General features: G+C 41.1%; 1 protein-coding gene across 1 annotated transcript in view; it reads right to left on the minus strand.

The window, feature by feature from the left end:
* CNTN4 (contactin 4) overlaps positions 1–20,533 on the minus strand; it is a 966,700-nt gene extending 946,167 nt beyond the window's left edge. Inside the window, exon 1 of the mRNA XM_065935280.1 lies at positions 20,380–20,533. The gene's annotated coding sequence lies outside the window, so the exon portion shown is untranslated. The remainder of the gene's footprint in view (positions 1–20,379) is intronic.
* Positions 20,534–21,525: the final 992 nt, after the last annotated feature.

The following is a 21,525-nucleotide window of genomic DNA, read 5'->3' on the forward strand; positions in this document are numbered from 1 at the left end:
ATGTCTAATTTTTTTCTACCCAGATGAACTAACTTGGTCCTAGCACAGAATTAGCTGTCAATATCTATAAGCTGAATGGATGAATGAAATGAATTGCAGGACATTTCATTCATGTTTTTCTAAAGGACCCCACTTTGACTAGAAGACCAAAGCCATACCCGAAAACCTGTCATACCACAAATTCATAAGGAGCAAGAACTGCCTTTTTGAACTTTCTATGCTCTCATTTACTCTACATGGCATTTATGAAGTGGTCAATCATGGGGACACAGCATCAGTGTTGGAGAAAGTAAAATCTGCTGCCATCCACACTGCTCATCATTCTGCAAAATTAGGAGAGCAACTCTGTGGACAAGAACATTCAAGGCAATCATTTGAAAAAGCAAAATGGAAAAACCTTCTTGGTAAGGTAATCAGAGTTCTCCAGAGAAACAGATCAAATGAGCACGTGTGTGTGTGTGTGTGTGTGTGTGTGTGTGTGTGTGTACACACAATATATGTGTATTAGAAAAAGACAGATTTATTTTAAGGAACTGACTTATGTAATTGTGGACGCTGGCAAGTATGAAATCTGCAGAACAGGCTGGAAACCCAAGAAAGAGCTGAGGTTGTAAATGGAGTCCAAAGCACTCTTCTGGCCTCCGATTAACTGGACGTTGGCCAACCTACATTATAGATCTGCTTTATTCAGTGTCCTGATTCAAGTGTTACTCACATCTTTAGAAATACCTTTATAGCATCACCAAGATATGTTGGACCAAATATCTGGACCGTGGCCTATACAAGTCGACACATAAGATAAATCACTATATTTCACTAAAAACTCTCTGTGTTGTCATTTATACATTATTCGATTTATCTTCTCTGGTAAAATGAAAGACATGCAACTGAATACTTTTTCTACTTGTCATAACAAGTTGCATAGGCATTTACTTTTAAAAGGAAACATCATATTCTGAGAATCTAATAAGCATGAATTTGAACCCATATATAAATCCCCTCCACTGAGTTTTATTGCCAGTAGTGAAAAGAACTCTTTCTCTTTATTTAAATTTGTGGCCAGACTAACACAAATTTATAAAACTCAATATTTTTTAGAAGTTTAGCAATATTGGAAGGCTAGCTATAAGAAAAAATACATTTATACATTGAATCATGCATATTCAAATAAATTCAGAATAATGAATATAGCATATAGATTACATACACAAATTACCAGCCTATTATAACTACAAAAATTCTGTTTATATTCATATACCCATGTTTGTCTGAAAATCTTTCTATATTGAAAGGATTTTTAACATTTGGAATGCATTCCCAAACCCCTATAATTTATGAAGATGCACAATCCTTGCAATAAAATGTAGTCATGAAAGCAGTTTATACGAGTTTAGGTCTTTTAACCATATGCTGATCACTAAGGATAAAAATCTCTACCTTCCTGAGGAATCCATACTGGTTAAAAGCTTCACAGGCAGGCACACCAGTAACATGACATCAGTATGGCTATTTACTGCTTGCGTGAATTGAGTTATTTAATCTTTTGATTTTTAGTTATCCCATCTAGGACGTAGGGTTCATTACAGCACCTAGCTCACAGGATCATTACAGGCTTAAATGAGATAATATAATAAAAGCAATTTGTCTGATACATTGTATTTGATTAATATTATTCATTATGATTAAGGTTTACTTAGAAAGTCCATATATATTATATATATATTTATTTATATGGATATATATATAAAGATATATATATTATATATATTTATTTATATGGATATATATATATATTATATTTATTTATATGGATAGATATATATATATAGAGAGAGATATATATATATATATATTTTCTCATAGAGTGTCTCCAACGACTGGGGGTACTTCTTCCCAAAAGAAGTTTATGTTACAGGCAGAAAAAAAGACATTTGAAAACCTTCTCTTAAAAATGTAATATGAGACATACATTACCATGAACTTAGTAAAACCACCAGACAGATGTCAAACAAACAAACGAAAACTTGGGTGATAGGAACACACACCAGGACTAAATTTCCCAACATATATTCCAAAGAGTATATTCATAACACGATATCTATGATCTTCAACACTGCTGCATTTAATAAAATCATCTGGGGAGTGTTATAAAAATTCTATTTCCCAGAATTCACCTTCACCCCAGACCAACTAAATCAAATTATTCTAACATACATCAGGGCTGAGCACCACCCCTTTGGATGTTTCATAGACAATCTCTGCTCTGAGGAGGGAGGTTGTTTTTCAGTCCCTATATACCAAATTGTATATCCCCCCAAAATCCTTACATTGAAACCTAATTCCCAATGTGATGGTATTTGAAAGTCAGACCTCTGGGATGTAAGTCGGTTATGAAGGCAGAACCATTACAAATGGGATTAGTGTCTTTATAAAAAGACCCCAGAGAGCTCTCTTGCTCCTTCTTTCATGTAAGGTTACAGAGAGAAGATGGCTATTTACAAACCAGAAAGCGGCCTCAGCAGACACTGAATATGCCAGCACTTTGATCTTGGACTTCTCAGCCTTCATAACTACAAGAAATACACTTCAGTTGTCTTGTAAGTCACCCAGTCTGCGGTACTCTGTTATGGCAACCTGAAAGACCTTAGTCAAGTAAGTTTCAGAGACATGTATTTCACAAGGCATATAAAGAGCCTGAGAAACTCTAATGCAAGAAAATCTATTTAAAATACAGAATTTTCTAAGCTCATTCCTGCTGAGAAATTTTTTAAACGGAATCCTATTTATATCCTGAAGAATTAGTGTTCTGCAGAACAAGCTCTAGTTCTCAAACCTGGCTGAACATCAGAATCACATGGGGAGCATATTCAAAACATAATTTCCTAACCTCATCCCCAGGGACTCTGATTCAGTGCCTCCAGAGTGGGCCTGTGAATCTTTAGCTTCTTCTAAAATGCCAGCTTTTTCTGAGGATCATGTTTTGTAGCAATTACCCCAGAGAGCTTATATGCACTCCCATATGCATGGTCCCTGCTTCTGCTTCCAAGTTGAGGGCACGGAATGAGTCTTTATAACTGGCACTTGGTCTCCTGCAATGCCTTGCTTCTAACAGAAGATCAACAAGAGTTTAGCGGTACATGATTATATATGAAAGAGTATTAGAAGATCATCAAGCCTGGGGTGCAATACAATTATGAACACCAGGCCCAAGTTACACTCTGAGACTTTTATGCTCAGATGACGATAAGGCACTCTGTACAAAGATTAAGCCTCTGTGCATAAATACAAATAGACCTGGCTCCCAGAGTTAATGACAAGTTTGCAAGGTGGGCCCCCAAATCTAAGCTTTAGCTCCTCACTGTGATAACAGAGCCTCCAAAAATACATTTGCAGAAAAGACATTAATCACTGGCTAGACCAAGAAGGGAACTTTCAACTGCTGATCTTATAAAACCACAGAAAGTACTGGATGATGTGAATTACTCAGAGAAGAACAACCTGTAAGGAAGCACCATGGCACGTGCACTTGTAGAGACCTCAGAGCTCCTCTGTGAACAGTCACTCACCAGGCCTGAAAACCAGAGGAACAGAGAGGGATTTACACACCAAATTCCCAGCCAACTTTCCCTCCCTGCTGAACACTGGGATGGGAGCAATTACTGTAAACTGAGGGAAATGCCATGGGCTCTCCAGGGGGGATGATTTTCAAATTAATGGAGGGGCCTCAAACTAATGAGTGGTGCATTCTGAAAAAGTAACCTTTGTGTCTGTGCTTCAGAAGTCTCAACAGAAAGACGAGGGCATAACAATGTAAGGCACATGGTACGAAGCGCCTCCAAACATCTGATACTAGGAAAAGCGCTTTACAATCCTTGGGGTGTAAGCAAAAATAAACACCAATGAGAACCTAGGGGGAAAGGTACTAAAAGGACATAAGGAGATCATAAGACCGAAGAGGAAACTCGGGAATCAAACAACTCCAGGTGCCCCTCCGCCTCTCGGCCGGGAGCAGGTACCATCGTGCAGGCCAGGCCAGGTCTGGCCCGGACACTGGCACAGCACAGACAGCAACCCCTCCCTCCAACTCTTTTCCCATCCTGTGTTACTGATCTCACAGTTCTACACATGAGGAGAGAGGGTCTAATAATTCAGACATTCAGAGATGAAAGTCACACGCCGGCACCTTTACACTGCAACAGCAGATGGGTGGGCTGAAGAAAGATCCCTGGGCCACTTCTTAGTGAGGGCATGGGCTCTGGATTTATCAACCCACAAGGCTATATACAGTAGTACTGATTTTTACTGTTGGGAAAGTGAGCTTATTCCTGTGAATTAAAATTTTTAAATAGTCAGCATCAATGACTACTATTTGAAATGTTACCAAATATCATTAGTTTCCCTTTGTGCTCAGTCGCTCAATCATGTCTGATTCTTTGTGGACCCATGTAAGACAGACCGCCAGGCTCCTCTGTCCATGGGATTTCCCAGGCAAGAATACTAGAGGAGGTTGCCATTTCCTCCTCCAGGGGATCTTCCTGACGTCCCTTGCACCTCCTGCATTGGCAGGCATATTCTTTACCGCTAACTGACGTCTAAGGACAGCAAATGTTATTAGCAAAGGAATGTGCCACAGACACCGGTGCGCAATGTGGACTGAAGCCAGAAAACATGGGGGAAAGCGGATGATCACTTGATACCCTGCAATGTAAACTTCCAGTATCTCAAATAAAACATTTTTAAATGGAAAAAAAGGAGTGGTACTCAATTTAAATTGTCCATTTGTAAATCTACTGCCATGAAACAATTCTTCCCATCCTACGATATAAAGGCACTTAATTACCTTGTGTAATGCTTTCTTTTTATCATTATAGGCTTTAGGACATTTGTTGTTTGCTCAGTTTCTTAGTTTTCTAATTTAAATCCCAAATTACTTATTAATCCCTGTGCATACTGGATTTAAATAATGAAATACATTAAGAATGTAAAAATATTTTATATGACAATGTAACATACTTTTGTACCAAGTCTGCTGTTTTCTTACATCATTAACACGATCAGAATAGGACATAAGAACTATTCATAGATCAGGCAAATATCTAAAAGCTTAGACAGGTTACGAATATCACTCCACACACCAGCCCCGACATATCACTTAGATTTTCACATTAAATTAGGATGAGTTTTTCAAAATTAACTGCTTGATGTCAGTCTAATGCTTTAAAATTGTGTAATGACTTTCTATGGCCTCAAGGACACAAGTCAATTTCCTCTTATTCCCTAAAGATGCTACTGTGTACAATTCTATAATGCACTAATCACCCTAGTCACACAATTACACTGTCTTTGTTCTCTGCCCAACTCATTGGGCATCACTCACATTCAGGTCTCTGCAGCATAGTACAAGGACTCTGCCATCACTCTCCTACATCTGTGACGTCCACTCATTCTCAGCTCTTTGCCAATCCCTAAACACACCACTTCTCTCATGATCTCATCCCACTATCACACTATATTCTTTTTCTTACGTGTTCTTTCCAAACTCAACCTGCGAATTCGATAGAATTCTTTCCACTTTGTCTCAATTATTAATATCAATTCTTCCCCATAATTTCTTTGCAACTACCACCATAATATCCCACATCACACCACACTGTAATTTTAGTTTTCTTTTCACACCACGAAATAAGTCCTTGAAAGCGCATTATACATGTCTCTTCACATATATATATGTGTGTGTGTGTGTGTGTATACATACACACACACATATACATATGTGTGTATATACATACATACACACACTCATCCATGTGCAGTGCTAAGCTGCTTCAGTTGTGTCCAACTCTTTGTGACCCCGTGGACTGTAGACCGCTAGGCTCCTCTGCCCATGACATTCTCCAGGCAAGAATACTAGAGTGGGTTGCCATTCCCTTCTCCAATATACATACATATGTGTATATATATATATAATATATATATGCCTGAAGTCAAGCATATTTCCATACAGAGGCAATATTTAGATTCTATAGGATATAAATTAATGGATGGATGTCGATCAAAGAATTAAGATTCTGATGTGAGTTCGTTTAGTAGATAGTAGGGAGGAATGCAAAACACAAAGAGAAACAATACTTTACTCTGTGTGTGTAAAACACAAAGAGAAACATACAAACTTAAGTATGTTAGAAATAAAGAAACAAAATAAAAAAGTAATTATAGCATTTAAGTCATGAGGTTAAATGACAATACAAGTGTTATTTGAATTCTGCAAACTCACAGGGTAAACCCCAAACAAGGAGGAAGTAGAGAAACATTCAAAATAAACTTACTAAAACGGTTACATTCTTTAAAGGCTATACAAACACATGGAAAAGAAAATAACATCAGCTTGTTCCTCTTCAAATATGCAAAAATCCTTCAGAGCAATCATATTAATAATGCATTAGTCATTACAGTTATGCTCACTAAGTTTTGACACTCAAAGCACCTATAAGGAGACTTTGTGTAGAATATGTAAACTGATATTCTCCCAAGTAAACAGAAATTCATTCCCAAATACTATTAGTATCAAAGATTTTTGAAACTTGTGTAAAGCTTTTTAAAAATTTCAATCACATTGACTAAGAGCAACTCGAAACATTTTTATATTTCCACTCTGTCACATGTCAGCATTTCTTTTTGTAGCATGGCAAGATGGGCTAGGGCTGAAGCAGCAAGAATACAGATGAGAGCCTATTCAGTAATTCATTCTTTATAATAAATAAGACTCTTGACCATAGCCAAAACTATTTCTCCAAAATGAAATCTCAAATAGTGCTAATCGCATCTCAGCTCTGATCCAGCGGCTCTCTGTAACAGTCAATCATAAAACAACACACTGCAAAGGCTGCCTCCTTCCATCTCTGTGCAGCCAAGGAAGATCACATTGTCTACTCAAGAGCTGTGGGTTCAATCCCAGGGTCAGGGAGATCCCCCGCAGTAGGAAATGGCAATTTACTGTTGCATTCTTGCCTGGAAAATTTCATGGACAGAGGAGCCTGGCAGACTAGAGTCTATGAGGATGCAAAGAATTGGATACAACTGAGCACGTGTGCACATGCGCGTGCGCACACACACCCCCCCCCCCATGGATAAAGTCACAGGGGCAAACATGCATCACCTTCTTAATTATTTAAAGGAATAACATTTCAAGTTTATAAGCTACAACTTTCATTATTTCATCAACAACATAGGTATCATATTGAATAAATGTATGAGAAGAATAAGATTATAATGATAAACTCCACATTTTTTAGGGATGATATAGTTATATGCAAAGCATCAGGCTATGTGTACACATCATTAGCTCATTTTGGTCTTCATAATTCTACAAGAATACCCTCATTATATGGTAAGATATGTTAAATAATTTGGTCTAATCTTGCAAGAATACTGTAGCCAGAATTTGATGATATCATGTTTCAATCACCAAGTCTGCCTACTACTTTTCTTTTTCATCGCATAAAACATTTTCCATCTGCGGAAACTGAATCACAACCTAAAACATGGAATTCATTATAATAGAGTGTATATTATATTATGCTCCTTTTCTTAAGCATTAACCTTAATATATTGATTTAAGGAGTTATGTTATAAGAAAATTACTAAAATTTGTACAAGCTCATTAATTCAGAACAAAAGAAGACTGCTGCTTTGAATAACAGTAACGTTTAAAACAAAAGTACTAATTTCAGTTACAGCACATAATATAAACTACAAGATACTGGTAAATTGCTACTAATAAAAGAATTGAGTAGAGTTAATGGAACTATGAATTCACAATAACCCCATGTTACACAGCCTATGTACATATGTTACCACCACATTCACAGTTATCTAGAATTGTTGCAATGTCTGTAATTCTGATCAACAGGTTCAAGAAAGAAAATAAAGGGAACATACTAGGACTTTTTAGTTAGATTCTAGTAACTGGTGAAAGAGACCTTGAAATGTGCTAAAGAAAATAAAAGGAACTTCTTTACAGAGTGAAGATCATGTTCTCAGAGTACAGACTTTTGAACAAAGTTTATAGTACTGCAGGTAAGCAAGCCAACCTTCCACAACTGTAACAAAGAAATCTTCACAAACAGGGTGCTGCTGCAAAGCGTATCACAAATACATGGGACAATATTATCAAGGCAGCTTATTTTCTATTTCTACGGTACATCTCATTACCTTGGTCAACAAGTAGGGGAAGGGGAAGTAGAGATGAGTGAAAATGAATAGGAGACATCCACGCTCCGAGGCTCTCACAAAAAGAGCGGTGTGGAAGGCCCCTCACAGTCTCATTCAGAACTATTTAAATTACTAAATATAGTCTGAATGGCTTGTAAATTTGTTTTTCTTTTTTCCAGTAGACAAGCGGGAAGAAACAGCACATAGAAATGGATAGTTCACCAAAGCAAGGAATTATATAATATATGAGCATCTGAAAGGCAGCAGAAAGCAGACAGAGGACACTCGGCATAGGGTCTGATGTTTCACCAGTCCCTGAGGGGATCCTGTTGCACAATCCAGTCTAACATTTATTGTCTCAACAAACAGAAAGCAGCTGTATGTACTATGTTCTGTATAAACTGCCAAGTTTATAGTATAGAATAGGGCAAGTTTGCTTAGTGATTAGAATGTATTGTGCACACCTACTAAAGTATTAAACTCACATCATTTAATGTTCACAGCATCTCTACAAGGTAGGCAAGATCTACTTCATTTTGCAGATTTTAAAAACTGCTTTGTAAGGGTTAATTAGGAACATGCTCAAGATCACACAGCTGGTGACAGAAGAAATCCAGGTGGGTCTGATTCAAAAGTGAATCACCGTCCTAGTCTATACACTAGACTATGTTCATCACAGTGATTCTGTGTCATCGAGACATACTCTCATACTGGGCCACCTATTTGGTTGACCAGTAATATAGTTGACCTGAATTTCCACTTTTTAAAAACCACTATTGTTATATTAAGGAAAACTGTTATTTGTGAAAAGTGAAAGTGTCAGTGGCTTGGTCGTGTCAGACTCTTTGCGACCCCATGGATTGCAGCCTGCCAGGTTCCTCTGTCCATGGGATTCTCCAGGCAAGAATATTGGAGTGGGGAACCAGTCCCTTCTCCAGGGGACCTTCCTGATCCATGGATCAAGCCCAGGTTTCTTGCATTGCATGCAGATCCTTTACCATCTGAGTAACCAGGGAACCCCATTTATTTAATTCCAAGAATTCCACTTAACCACGTTTTTGCTATAATTTTTACAAGGAATTAGAAACGTGACTTAAGTAAATATTCTCTACTTAAGAATGTCATTCACCTAATCAAATATAGTAAAAGTACTGCCTGCACTCCCAATTAATTTGCTAATCTGCAAAAATTCTAGAATCAATAGGTAGCTAATAGCTACTCAAATGAGTCACTAAAGACAAAAATATTCATATTTGTATTTGGTAGTTGAAGAGCAATCATAATACAGATGACAATACACATTTGTGCAACTCAAAATGAGTGCAATGTGTCTAGAACCAAGCCCTATAAAAGTTATTTGGGGATTTGAATTATGCCATTTGTTGTTTTATTGTTTGACTTTCTTCTCCTCCAAATTGGACCCATGTCAGCATAAGCATACTGGTTGACACTGGACATTTCCATGACAAACCTAAAAGTCACAGGCAACATAAATTGTCAACTTTATATGAGTACAGCTCTGCAAAGTGCAAAGTATTTTCTACACAAAAGTTCAGCGCAAAGGTAGAAGGGTCACTTTAGTGTGGTAAAAACAGAGGAGTTCTGGATGCATTTTTTAGAACCTCAAATTAACTATGGAATCAGGAGTGCTGCCTTCCTAACCCTTACTCTCTCATGAACCAAAGTGTTTTTTCCCAGAAATGCTCAACCTTTATTTAATTAATGGGAAAAAAAAAAAAAAAAATAAGGGTTTTAAGTATGAGGAGCTGAAACTGACACTGCCTAAACATGGAAAATATTTTCACTCTCCAAACCATGAAAACTATTGAACCCAGCTTTAAATTAAAAAAAAGAACAATACATCTCTGACAAGAAAAAGAAAACAAATGAACCTTGCAGCCAACCCTTGCTTCTTCAAGTTTCAAACGCCAGCAGTTCTTTCTCAAATATTTCCTAACCACTCTCACTGACTTATTTCTCCCCTTATCCCAAGATCACCTGTAAGATCATTAATGCTCCATGAACACATATTATCTGAGTTTAATTGTACTGTTGTTGCCTATCATGTTTCATGCAAGAGATACCCCAATAGAAGTAAGATTGGTCAATTTAAAAACTAAACAAAACTCTGCGTGTGTGTGTATGTGTGTGTCCCCTTGCACTGTCATGTTCAACACTTTGTAACCCCACAGACTACAGCCCACCAGGCTCCTCTGTCCATGGAAGTTTCCAGATAAGAATACTGGAATGGGTTGCCGTTTCCTACTTCCCCACCCAGGGATCGAACTCACGACTCCTGTGTCTCCTGCATTGATAGGTGGATTCTTTACCACTGAGCCACCTGAGAAGCTCTAGAAAGTGTTTGCCAGAAGCTTACTAGGCTTTTCAAAACACTAGTTACAAGTATTAAGTACTCTGCAAGATGTACGCCCCATAATGTTCACCAACTCCTGCACTTTTAGGTACAACCCAAATCTCTAGATACGTCCATCAATAAACTGAGTGATTTAATTTACCATGTCATTTAATTATCTGATGAAGTCTACAAAACACGTATTATCCCATCATATAGCTGATGAAGCAGAAACTGAGAAAGTAGGAAATTTGCTATCACACAAAATAATACAGCTAGCACAAAAATGGATTTAGAACTGCTAAGAAATTGGTCTTCAAATTTCAAACTCTTATCCTCTCAAGAAACTCACATGGTAGTGAGTGACACGTGAAGTAAGTTTACAATGTAGTAGGTATGGCAATGAACTTGTCCCAATTGCCCAAGACTTTCCTGATTTAAACGATAATGTACAGCATCTTGGGAACCCTTCAGTCTTATGACAACTGGTTGGTTACTTTCATGACAGGTATTACAGAAGTGGAATGGGAAAAAAAATACAGCAGGAGTTAGTATGTACAGCGAAGAGAGTCATTGTTTACTCCGCAGTAGTATGAAAACAAGCTTACGAGAGGCACATCTGAGTTAAACATCATGCAAAGTATAATAAACACGGTAAGAAAAGTCAGCAAGGTGGACTGGGAGGCAATGTAAACAAAGGTGAGGATAAAAAACACAGGACGAGGTCCAGGCTGGATTACTTGACTGCTACGGCTGAGGCTGTGGGCTTTAACAGGGGAAACAAGGGAGAAATGTGATTGGGAAAAAAGAACATCACGTAGGAAGGACCACAGTAAGTCTCAGAGAATTAAGCCTGAGGACATGATTTTTCTTCCAACTCCCTTCACAGCTCTACAAAGAGAGACAGACTTTGAAGAAATGAGAGTTTGGCTTAATGATTTAGTGACGAATATCTGTGCCTGGTAGGATACTGCCAAGTGATTCTTGACTGGAAGTCTGATTTATTATGAGGGAGTGCAATTGTTGTTAGGCTCATAACTAAAGTGACACATCTGATGAGCTCAGAAACACATACACTTTCCTAACATTCCTATCCTGGATTTTTTCCCCTTGCCTCCTTGATCCAATAAATCAGTATTGACTGCGAGTGATAGGAATTGAACCCGAACTAGCTAAAGTCAAACTGTAATTTATGAATCCCAAGAGCTAAAAAATCAGAAGGCAAACTCACATGAGACATAGTTGGATGAATCATCTCAGGCAGTATAAGAGGACTGAGTTTCTCTCCGTCTTGCCTCTGGTTTTCATTCTGAAGTGACATGTGATGACTGCCATTTGACCGAGGCTTTCTTCCCTGGTAGCAAGACAGCTGGAGCAGTGGCAGACAGACACGCCCCTGCTTCTGGCCTCCATGTTCACAGGGACTGGTCCAAGGCATGCATGCAGCCCAGCTGGAGTCACTGAGAAGCTAGCAAACATCTCCATCCTCTGCACTGGTTCTCACCAGGACCAATGCCTGTTCTGGAAGCAATTCCTGTGGACACAGAGAGCCAGGGCTCCTGCTTAAGTAAAAGAGCATGTTCCAGTCCTTAAGTAGGAAATGGAGTTCTCTCAGACCATTTGCGCTAAGAATGGGCAGTCCTTAAGTAGGAAATGGAGTTCACCCAGACCATTTGCACTAAGAATGGGCTAGTACCAGACAATAAAATATTATCCAGTACTAACAAGATATGAGCTCACTGGCCATGAAAAGACATAGAGGAACACAAATTAAATGCATATTACTAAGTGAAAGAGATCTACCAGAAAAGGTTACAAATGTATGATTGCAAGTATGTGACATTTCAGAGAAGGTAAAACTATCAAGACAATTAAAAAAGATCAGTGTTTTCTAGGGGTGGAAGATCCAAGGGAAAAAATAAACAGGTAGAGAACAGAAAATTCTTAGGGTAGTGAAAATACTGTGTATGATATTATAATGATGGATATATGTCATTATACTTTTACCCAAACCCACAGAATGTACAACACCAACAGGGGACCCTAAGGTAAACTAAGAACTTTGGGTGATAATGATGTGTCAACGTAGGTTTATCCTTGGTTTAAAAAAAGCACCATTCTGGTGAATGACATTGATAATGGAAGAGGCTACACATGCGCTCCAGTAGCAGGTATATGGGAATCACTGTATCTCTCTCTCAACTTTGTTTTAAACTGAAAACTGTTTTAAAAAATAAAGTCTTTACAGCAGCTTCCCACTGATCTATTTTACACATGGCAGTGTATTTACGTCAATCCTAATCTCCCAATTCATCCCACCCCCTCCTTCTCCCACTGTGTCCACACATATCCATTCTCTATGTCGGTGTCTCTATTCCTGCCCGGGATATTGGTTCTTCTGCACCATTTTTCTACATTTCACACATATGCTTTAATATGTGATGTTTGCTTTTCCCGTTCTTACTGACTTTGCTCTGTAAGACAGCCTCTACAAAGCACAGGATGCTCAGTCCAGTGATCTGTGATGACCTAGATGGGGGGCGTGGGGAGATCGTGGGAGGCAGGTCGAGGAGGGAGGGTATATATGTAAATATATAGCTGATTTGTAAAGCAATTATATTTCAGTAAAAAAATAAGACATAAGATAAAGTCTTAAAACTAACAAAGACAAAGAAAAGAACAGTAACAGAGGCCAAGGTTAATACACACACACACTCCTTTTAGCACATCTACAAAGGGGGATATGGGGACTGGCTGGTTCTCCATATCCACATTAATTCACTGGAGAGCTGTGACAGAGACTGCCTAGTTATTTGGCAAACATGTTTCTATACATGTTTCCAAACACGTTTTCCTTTCCTCCTGGGCACTCAATGTGACTCTACTCCTCAGCTTCCCTTGTAACAAGGAATGGCCAAGTGACGGAGCTCAGCCCAATGGAATATGGGCAGGGGCCATGATAACCGCTCCCAGGCTGGGCCTAAAATAAGCTCGTCTAAAACCTGCCAGGACATTTGTCTCCTCACATGCTATATACCTTTTCTGAACAAAGAGGACTCAGCAGAGGACAAAGCCACACAAGGGTGAGGAGCCTGATTCTTTGAATGACTCCAAGCAAAGTCGCTCCTGTGCTGTGAGTACTGAGCATGACAAAGATGTATAAACACTTTTCAAGTCACTGAAAATTTAGTGTATCTGACACAGAAGCTCGAATTAGCTTTTCACAAGTCCCTGTGGGACTCAGTTCTTTGGGAGTTTGAAAGCATCATAGTAAGCTAGGCTTCCCTGGTGGCTCAGTGGTGAAGAATCCAAAAAATATGCCTACCAATGCAGGAGACGCTGGTTCAATCACTGTGTCGGGAAGATCCCCAGGAGGAGGAAATGGCAACCTATTCTTGCCTGGGAAATCCCGTGGACAGAGGAGACTGGGGGACTACAGTCCATGCGGTCACAAAAGTAAGTTTGAACCTCTTCATCTCGCTAACCCCATTAAACCACAAGAGGAGCCTTGAAATACACACACAAACACACACATACACACACACACACATACACACACACACACACACACACACACACACACACACACACAGATGGCATGGATGTGAGGAGAATTGGAAGGGAGAAAAATTGGGGGGAAAAAAGCAAAATAAATCAAATTTCTTAGGATAAGAGGTTCAGGGACCATTAGAAGGAAATGAACACAGGCTTTTGAGAAACAGTTGATTAATAAGTTTACAGTATATCTGCCTCCTTGCATGGTGGGAAGATGGTGGCTTCTCATTAATTAATTGTGAAGATGACACAAATATGCACTGAACAAGAAGAAAAAATGAGTCTATAATGTGGACAAATGAATTCTCCTGGCAAAATATTTCACTCTCATTATGACCACCTCACATTTCCATGGTGACCACTGGAAGCCATAAGTGTACTAGACATTTCTGCAAAAGACAAAAAACAAATGCACAGGAAAAGAAACGAAGGAGAGTCTAAAATAAGTGGGACAACAGGATGAGAATGACAAGAGGACTCACTTTGTTTAGAGGATTCTAGGAAAAAAGAGAGGTCCCTCCGTCATGCAGGAAATACTGAAACACTTTTGGAAAACTGAATCAACAGGAGGAGACTTTCGGGGAGTTGGGGATGTTAATGAACAGTAAAGCCTTTGCTCAAAGGTAAGGTTAGGAGAGAGTGTTTCAGTTGTGAACTTACCAGAAGGGATATTTGCTTAGGCTAAGAAATGAATAGGAATTTATCTTCACACACTGCAGCATAAAAGTGATAGGCCAGGATTTCCAAAATGAAAGCTTAAAAGAAAGGTTAAACAGATCCTAGAATTTTTTATCAGAAGTGAAAAAGCACTGTAATGGAGGAGGGGGAGTCTTCCTTTAACTATCTGCTCCTGATGCTGGTAGGTATTAAAAATAAACCATTGTATATCCTTGCCTCCTAACTGATTCAAATGAATTCTTTTTAACGGCTGAATAATATTCCATGGTGTATATGTACCACAGCTTCCTTATCCATTCATCTGCTGATGGGCATCTGGGTTGCTTCCATGTCCTGGCTATTATAAACAGTGCTGTGATGAACATTGGGGTGCACGTGTCTCTTTCAGATCTGGATTCCTCAGCGTGTATGCCCAGCAGTGGGATTGCTGGGTCATATGGCAGTTCTATTTCCAGTTTTTTAAGAAATCTCCACACTGTTTTCCATAGTGGCTGTACTAGTTTGCATTCAGATGGATGAAACTGGAGCCCATTATACAGAGTGAAGTAAGCCAGAAAGATAAAGAACATTACAGTATACTAACACATATATACGGAATTTAGATAGATGGTAGCGATAACCCTATATGCAAAACAGAAAAAGAGACACAGAAGTACAGAACAGACTTTTGAACTCTGGGGGAGAACGTGAGGGTGGGATGTTTTGAAAGAACAGCATGTATATTATCTGTGGTGAAACAGACCACCAGCCCAGGTGGGATGCATGAGTCAGGTGCTCGGGCCTGGTGCACTGGGAGGACCCTGAGGAGTCGGGTGGAGAGGGAGGTGGGAGGGGGGATCGGGATGGGGAATACGTGTAACTATATGGCTGATTCATGTCAATGTATGACAAAACCCACTGAAATGTTGTGAAGTGATTGGCCTCCAACTAATAAAATAATATTTAAAAAAATAAATAAATAAATAAACCAATGTCATATATAATTCTGCTTCAGTATATCTTCAATTAGATGCAGTCTTTTAACTTCTTTAGGATTTTTAAAAATTTCCAGCACCTTTTTTATACAGACAAAACGGAAAGTTGGTCCAATGGCTACAATAAGAAAAGCACTGCAGCAAGAACAACAGCAACAACAACAAAAATAGTGAAGCTTCCAGGAGAAGCAATTCTAGAGTCAGACAATGTGGTTCAAATCCCAGTTCTGCCACTTGCTGGCTATGCCAGGCAAATGATTTAATTTCTCTAAGCCTAGCTTTCCTCAACTATACAATAGATAAAACAATAATTCCTATGGGGGGGGCACCTTAGCAAAGGACCTCAAAAACAATACACACTATCTGTGTAAGCTGTTCCTATCATTTTCTTATATCTATTCCAGTTTTTCTGCCAGAAAACCAGTAGTTGGGTGGGGGAAGGGAGAAGGGAAAGAGAGAAGTAACATTCATTGAACATGGGGAAATATCACATACAATAACAGGAGGCCAGACAATGATTGCTGTTCCCCCAAACCTTTTTTCTCTTCCTGAAAACACAGCTAAATTACATTTCCCAGACTCCTTTAGAGTAAGATACACACATATATAACTGAGTTCTGGTCAACGGAATGAAAGTAAAAGTGATATGTATGACTTCCACATCTGGGCAGTTAACATCCTGCAAGTCTTTCTCCTTCCTACAGATGAACATAGATGAACATGCTGAAGATGGCAGGGACACAGAATGTATTAAGGCTGGATCTTCCTATCACATCTTGGAGGAATGCTGTCAGGATCACCCATTTTGAAACTTTATATGAATGAGAAATATATTTGTTTCATCTAAAGCTGTTCACTTTGCTTCTATTCATTTGTTATCATTCATAATCTAACCAATCTAATAAAGTCAAGCTCTTTACCTATACTCCTGTGTATAATAACTACCATGCTGCATTGAAATAAATGTCATCCCAATTTTATAGCTAAGGGAACAGAGGTTCACAGAAGTTATTCAATTGCCTTGTCCAATATCATGACTGTAATAAGTGGTAGGGCCACATTTAGGTCCAGGTTAGTCTGCACCAAGGTAAATGGGCTTTCCACCCTCCACACAATAAATACCACAACACAAAAAGGATTATTCCTTCCTTTACTCATTTATTCCTTAGTTTCCTCACTTTCTAACCACTAGAACGTTAGTCTTTGAACTAAGACTTCATATTTTTTATCTGTATATCCAATTTCGGAGATCTAGGATGACCCTTAGGTCACATTCATCTCTTATGTCTCATTTCATCCACATGTGAGTCCGTGGCAGGGAAACAAGGTTCCTAATTCACCTGTTACAGGAGCTACACGTTCCTATCACTTCTGCAACTGGCTACAGTATCACAGATGATGAATGACAGAGGTACAAATAAGGAGAAAAAGGTAAAACAATCCCAAACCATCAGTGATCTCCAAAGGATACATACACCCTAGTGGCTGTGCAAAACAATCCACTGGAATACAGAAAAAGAATATCTGAACAACTGTTTCATAATTTTTTACTTTATTTATACTTCAGTTTCTTTCTGGATATGTTTTATAAGTAGTACATCAACATAACAGTGTATGTGTGAAATGTATAAATAACTAATGATCTATGGTCAAATGTCCTCTGACAGTACCTAATCAAAAAATATGAAAACCAATAGGTCTAAGTTAATAAAGCTGCTTTCCTTCACCAGACCTAAAACCCTGGGCTGTGGAAAAAATGACAACAACAAAACTCTTCGCATCTGTGTATACAGACATCTTCCACTTACCCTATGAAACAGATTAAGTAAAATCATATAAAAGCATGTTTTCATAGAAGATTAAATTATTTGGATAAAAAAAAGACTGAAACAAATGTATATTATGTCTATGCCTTCAAAGAAAACAAAGAAGAATCCAACGCATTAAAATCATGCCCATACAAACCTGGGGGGGAAAGTCAGAACTATAAAGGGGAGTCTTCCACTGAGAAGTTTACTTATCCAGGTTACCTTCATTTTATAAGACCTAAACTGATGTAACAGATGTCCTGTGTACCTTTCAGAAAACAAACAAACAAACAACTATAGTTAAAAGATAAAGTGCTTAGTGGGGAAAAAAATAATTCTAAAATCTACTTCTGAATAAAAAAGAGAATTAAGCAAAATAAGAGGATGATTTTTTTTTTTTTTTAAAAGCTAACATTATTTGAAAAACTTGTTCTCCGTTCACTCTTTTCTTTTAAAAAGGTCTTTAATTTTTGCTGGAAAAAATATCAACTAGCATAATGTATTTTCTAAACCCACATTTATTTTGGCCACAGACATCCCAGTTGTTTATTTTTTTATGTTAGTGAATGCACCGATGTCACTGCACATATTTTTACTGTACAAGGCAGTCTACTTTGCTGATTGAGAAACTATGTCATTCAGTCATTTAAGAAATATTTTGCTGTTCCTATCATATGACCTACCAATATGAAATGACTAGGGAAGGGGGCAACAAACTTACTGGAGAAGAAAAATTCCTCCAGGTTAAAGGAAGTGAAAAGTGTTTATAAAAAGGCTGCAAACAAGGAAACCTGCTTTCTTTGTCATTGCCAAGTGGCTCTGATCTGCACCCTTAAACAACAGGTCACTCCTCCTACCACCTCAGCCCCTAATTTTAAAAGGTCCACTTTTCATGCTAGCCAGCAAACTTGGAGGGTCCACTCTGATAAATAATGACGCTTACCATCATGATCCCACCTCACCAAGCCAGAGCAGCTGAAGTCAGTTTAAACAAATACACAAAATCAATAGCAATTTATGAGATGGCAAAAAAAAAATAATATCCCCATGGAACTTTACTTTGGATCCTTAGCAGCAATCTTATACTTTCATCACCTCTTGTGTTGATTCACACAAGGCAGGAAGAATAAGTTATGGGTGAAACGTGAGTTTTCTCATCAAGCCACCAAAACCACCTCAAGGTGTCTACCCCCATGACACAACGTTCTTTTCCGCTCACTAGGACAAGGGCAGAGAAAACAACTTGCTAATCAGCTGGACTGGCAATGCTACTGCGTGGACTTGCCTGCAAGGAAATGTACAGTCTTCATGCACTTGCCCCTCTCCCTAAAAGACTTAAACCATAAACTTCAAACCACATAATAAATGCACATTCCAAACAAATATGGAATTATTACATGAAATATCCACTTCACAGTAAACTGCAGGAGCTTCCCATGCAATTAAAGGACGCTGTTATTCTGACAAACATGTCCCTGCCTCTATGTTGATTCCAGTAGGAAAACTGGAAAAAGTTCCAGGAGCCTAGCATTCCTCCCAGGAGCTCCTCCATGCAAACAACCCTTCAACACAACCCAAGATCCACCCACACCTCCAACGCAGACCACCCACCCCGGGTGAGCTGCCACACTAACTCGCCCTAAGACCACCCCCGCAAGCCTCTTCGCTCCTAATCTGGAGTCCCTAGTCAACCACCAATCTCCTAAGCTTCGCGTTGCGCTAAACCTTCTCGCAGGAGCTGCGCTGTGCTGCAAAATGTTTTCACGTATCAGACGCCCTGACTGGTTCTGAGAGATTCAAGAGCCCACGTCCTCCTAAACCTCACCTCCACATCTTTCATAAGCAATGGAATATATTCGCGAAGCACAAGGAGGAGAAATGCACGCAAGGCTCGAGCCCTCCGTTTCGAAAGGAGAGCGAGTCGGCTGGTGTCCGCAGGGTGCCCGGCGCACATCTCGCCGATGTCTGGTTCCGGGGAAGAGAACAGGGGGTTGCCTTCGCCTTTCAAAAGGAACTGCGAACCCCCCTGAAGTTGCAGGTAAACGAACGCCGCCCCCACAAGCTCCCGCAGAGTCTGGGTACATCAGCTAGTTTCCACCACAGCGGGGACCCGGTGGATGTGGTTCGTGGCTGTACCGCCAATGCTCAGCACTGAGTCTGGCGCACAGAGGCCGCCCCCCACCCCCCGCAAAAAAAACAAAAAACAGTGTCCTTTCTCACAAGACTTCTTCCACCACGGCTACGGGATCTTGCCCTTTCAGTCCCAAGCCCCTGCACATCTCCGCCCAAGTTCGCCTTCCTCTACTGTGGCTGCAGCTGGGCGCTCGGAGCCCCGGGCAACATCTGAGGGAAACTCTCCCGCCGAGAACCGCGCGCCAGCGGCGAAGACGCGCGGAAAGGGGACGACAGCCTGAAACCAGTTGCAGGAGCTGATTTTAAGGGTACCTGAAGCATTGTCGGCTCTAGATTCCCTGCTTCGGGGCAGCCTTCCGGCGCAACAAACTTATTTTCTGACTAAAAACCAGGGTTGCCGTGAGGTGACTGCGTGGCGGCGGCGGTGCCCGGGCTCCTCCCGGGTTCAGGGCGCACGGCGCCGGCTGCCCCGACCCCGCAGGGTGACCGGGCCCACGGCGGATCGGCCCACAGCCCCCGTCCAGCCCTGCAGGAGGGGACGCCCCGAAGAACCCCCTCTCCACTGGGCAGCCTCCGAGACCCGCGCTCTTCCTCCGAATTCGAGGTGCCCAAGGCAGCACGCACCCAGGCTGGAGAGGGACCCGGGCAGCTCGCGCGCTTCACTTACCTGAGCACCTGAGCGCGGCTCCCGCCTCAGCTTCGGGTGCGGCGCCGGCACAGACCCAGGGTCCCAGAGTAGTGGAGAAAGCTTCCTACTTGCGACCAATCCCGGTGTTGAACCCGGTGCTCTGCCTGGAGCCGCGCTCCCCTCCCTCCTCACGCTCGCGGCTGCTCCAAAAACCCGGCGCCGCGGAGTTCGGCTGCCGGCCCCTCAGCCCCGGAGGAGGGGGAGACGCGCGAGGGAGACGCGGGGGGCGGGGGCGGCGCGCGGGGACTGAGCATGCTCAGTGCGCGGCCGGAGGAGGCGCGCGCCCCGGCCCGCACCTGGCGGCGCTGCACCCGCCGGCCCTGCCCGCGGGAGAAGGGCCCCGGTGCCCGGGAGCAGAGATGTGACCCGGTGCCTCGCCCGAGCCCCGGTCACCCGATGAACCATCAAGTCGATTCCCGTGCGGGCGTGCAGAGGACATGCTGCTTAACGACAGGGAATAAACCAAATCGATGCCGCCTTCTTTTTCTCCCGAGTATGGGGGCTCAAGGAGGCGCGACCTGCCCGGGTACCCAAACCTCTGGCCTCCGGGAAACACAGGGTCTCGTTAAGGCTCCCTGGCCAGGCACACACTTTTGCTCTGGGTCTGAGAGTTGCCGAGTTCAGAAGGACTGGGGGTGCGGTGGGGTGGGGTGGGGGGCCGGTATTAAACTTATGAAGCCTGAAGAGGGGGTTTTGGAAGGTTTATCCTACCTGTCCTCAGGAGGACGACATTGGCCAGACCGGCAGTGTAACCGACCTGGAGTCTCCCCCATACAAGCGGGCTCTCGAGCCGGACTGTGTGTGTTGGAGAGGAAAGGGTTGCGATGGAATAGGCACAAGGATCAATTTGCGGTGTGTGTGGGCACACTGAAAGCTTTGTTATTCAAAAACATGTGCCTTAGACAATGACGTTACCATGGGCATTCTGTACTATGCATCTACTGCTTTCTCGCAGAAATGGCTCTCTTCACCCCAACTCCAAACCTCAGGGTAACTGTAGAGATTGGCAGCAATGCCCAGCGTCTCAACAACGCTGTGCAAAGACAGTCTGACAGGCAGAGGAAAGCCAGCCGGCCCAAACTCGTCTGGATTGCATTCCCAGCAATCCCAAGAGGGCCCGGGTTC

The sequence above is a fragment of the Muntiacus reevesi genome, chromosome 4, assembly GCF_963930625.1.
Source record: "Muntiacus reevesi chromosome 4, mMunRee1.1, whole genome shotgun sequence".
NCBI lineage: Eukaryota > Metazoa > Chordata > Mammalia > Artiodactyla > Cervidae > Muntiacus > Muntiacus reevesi.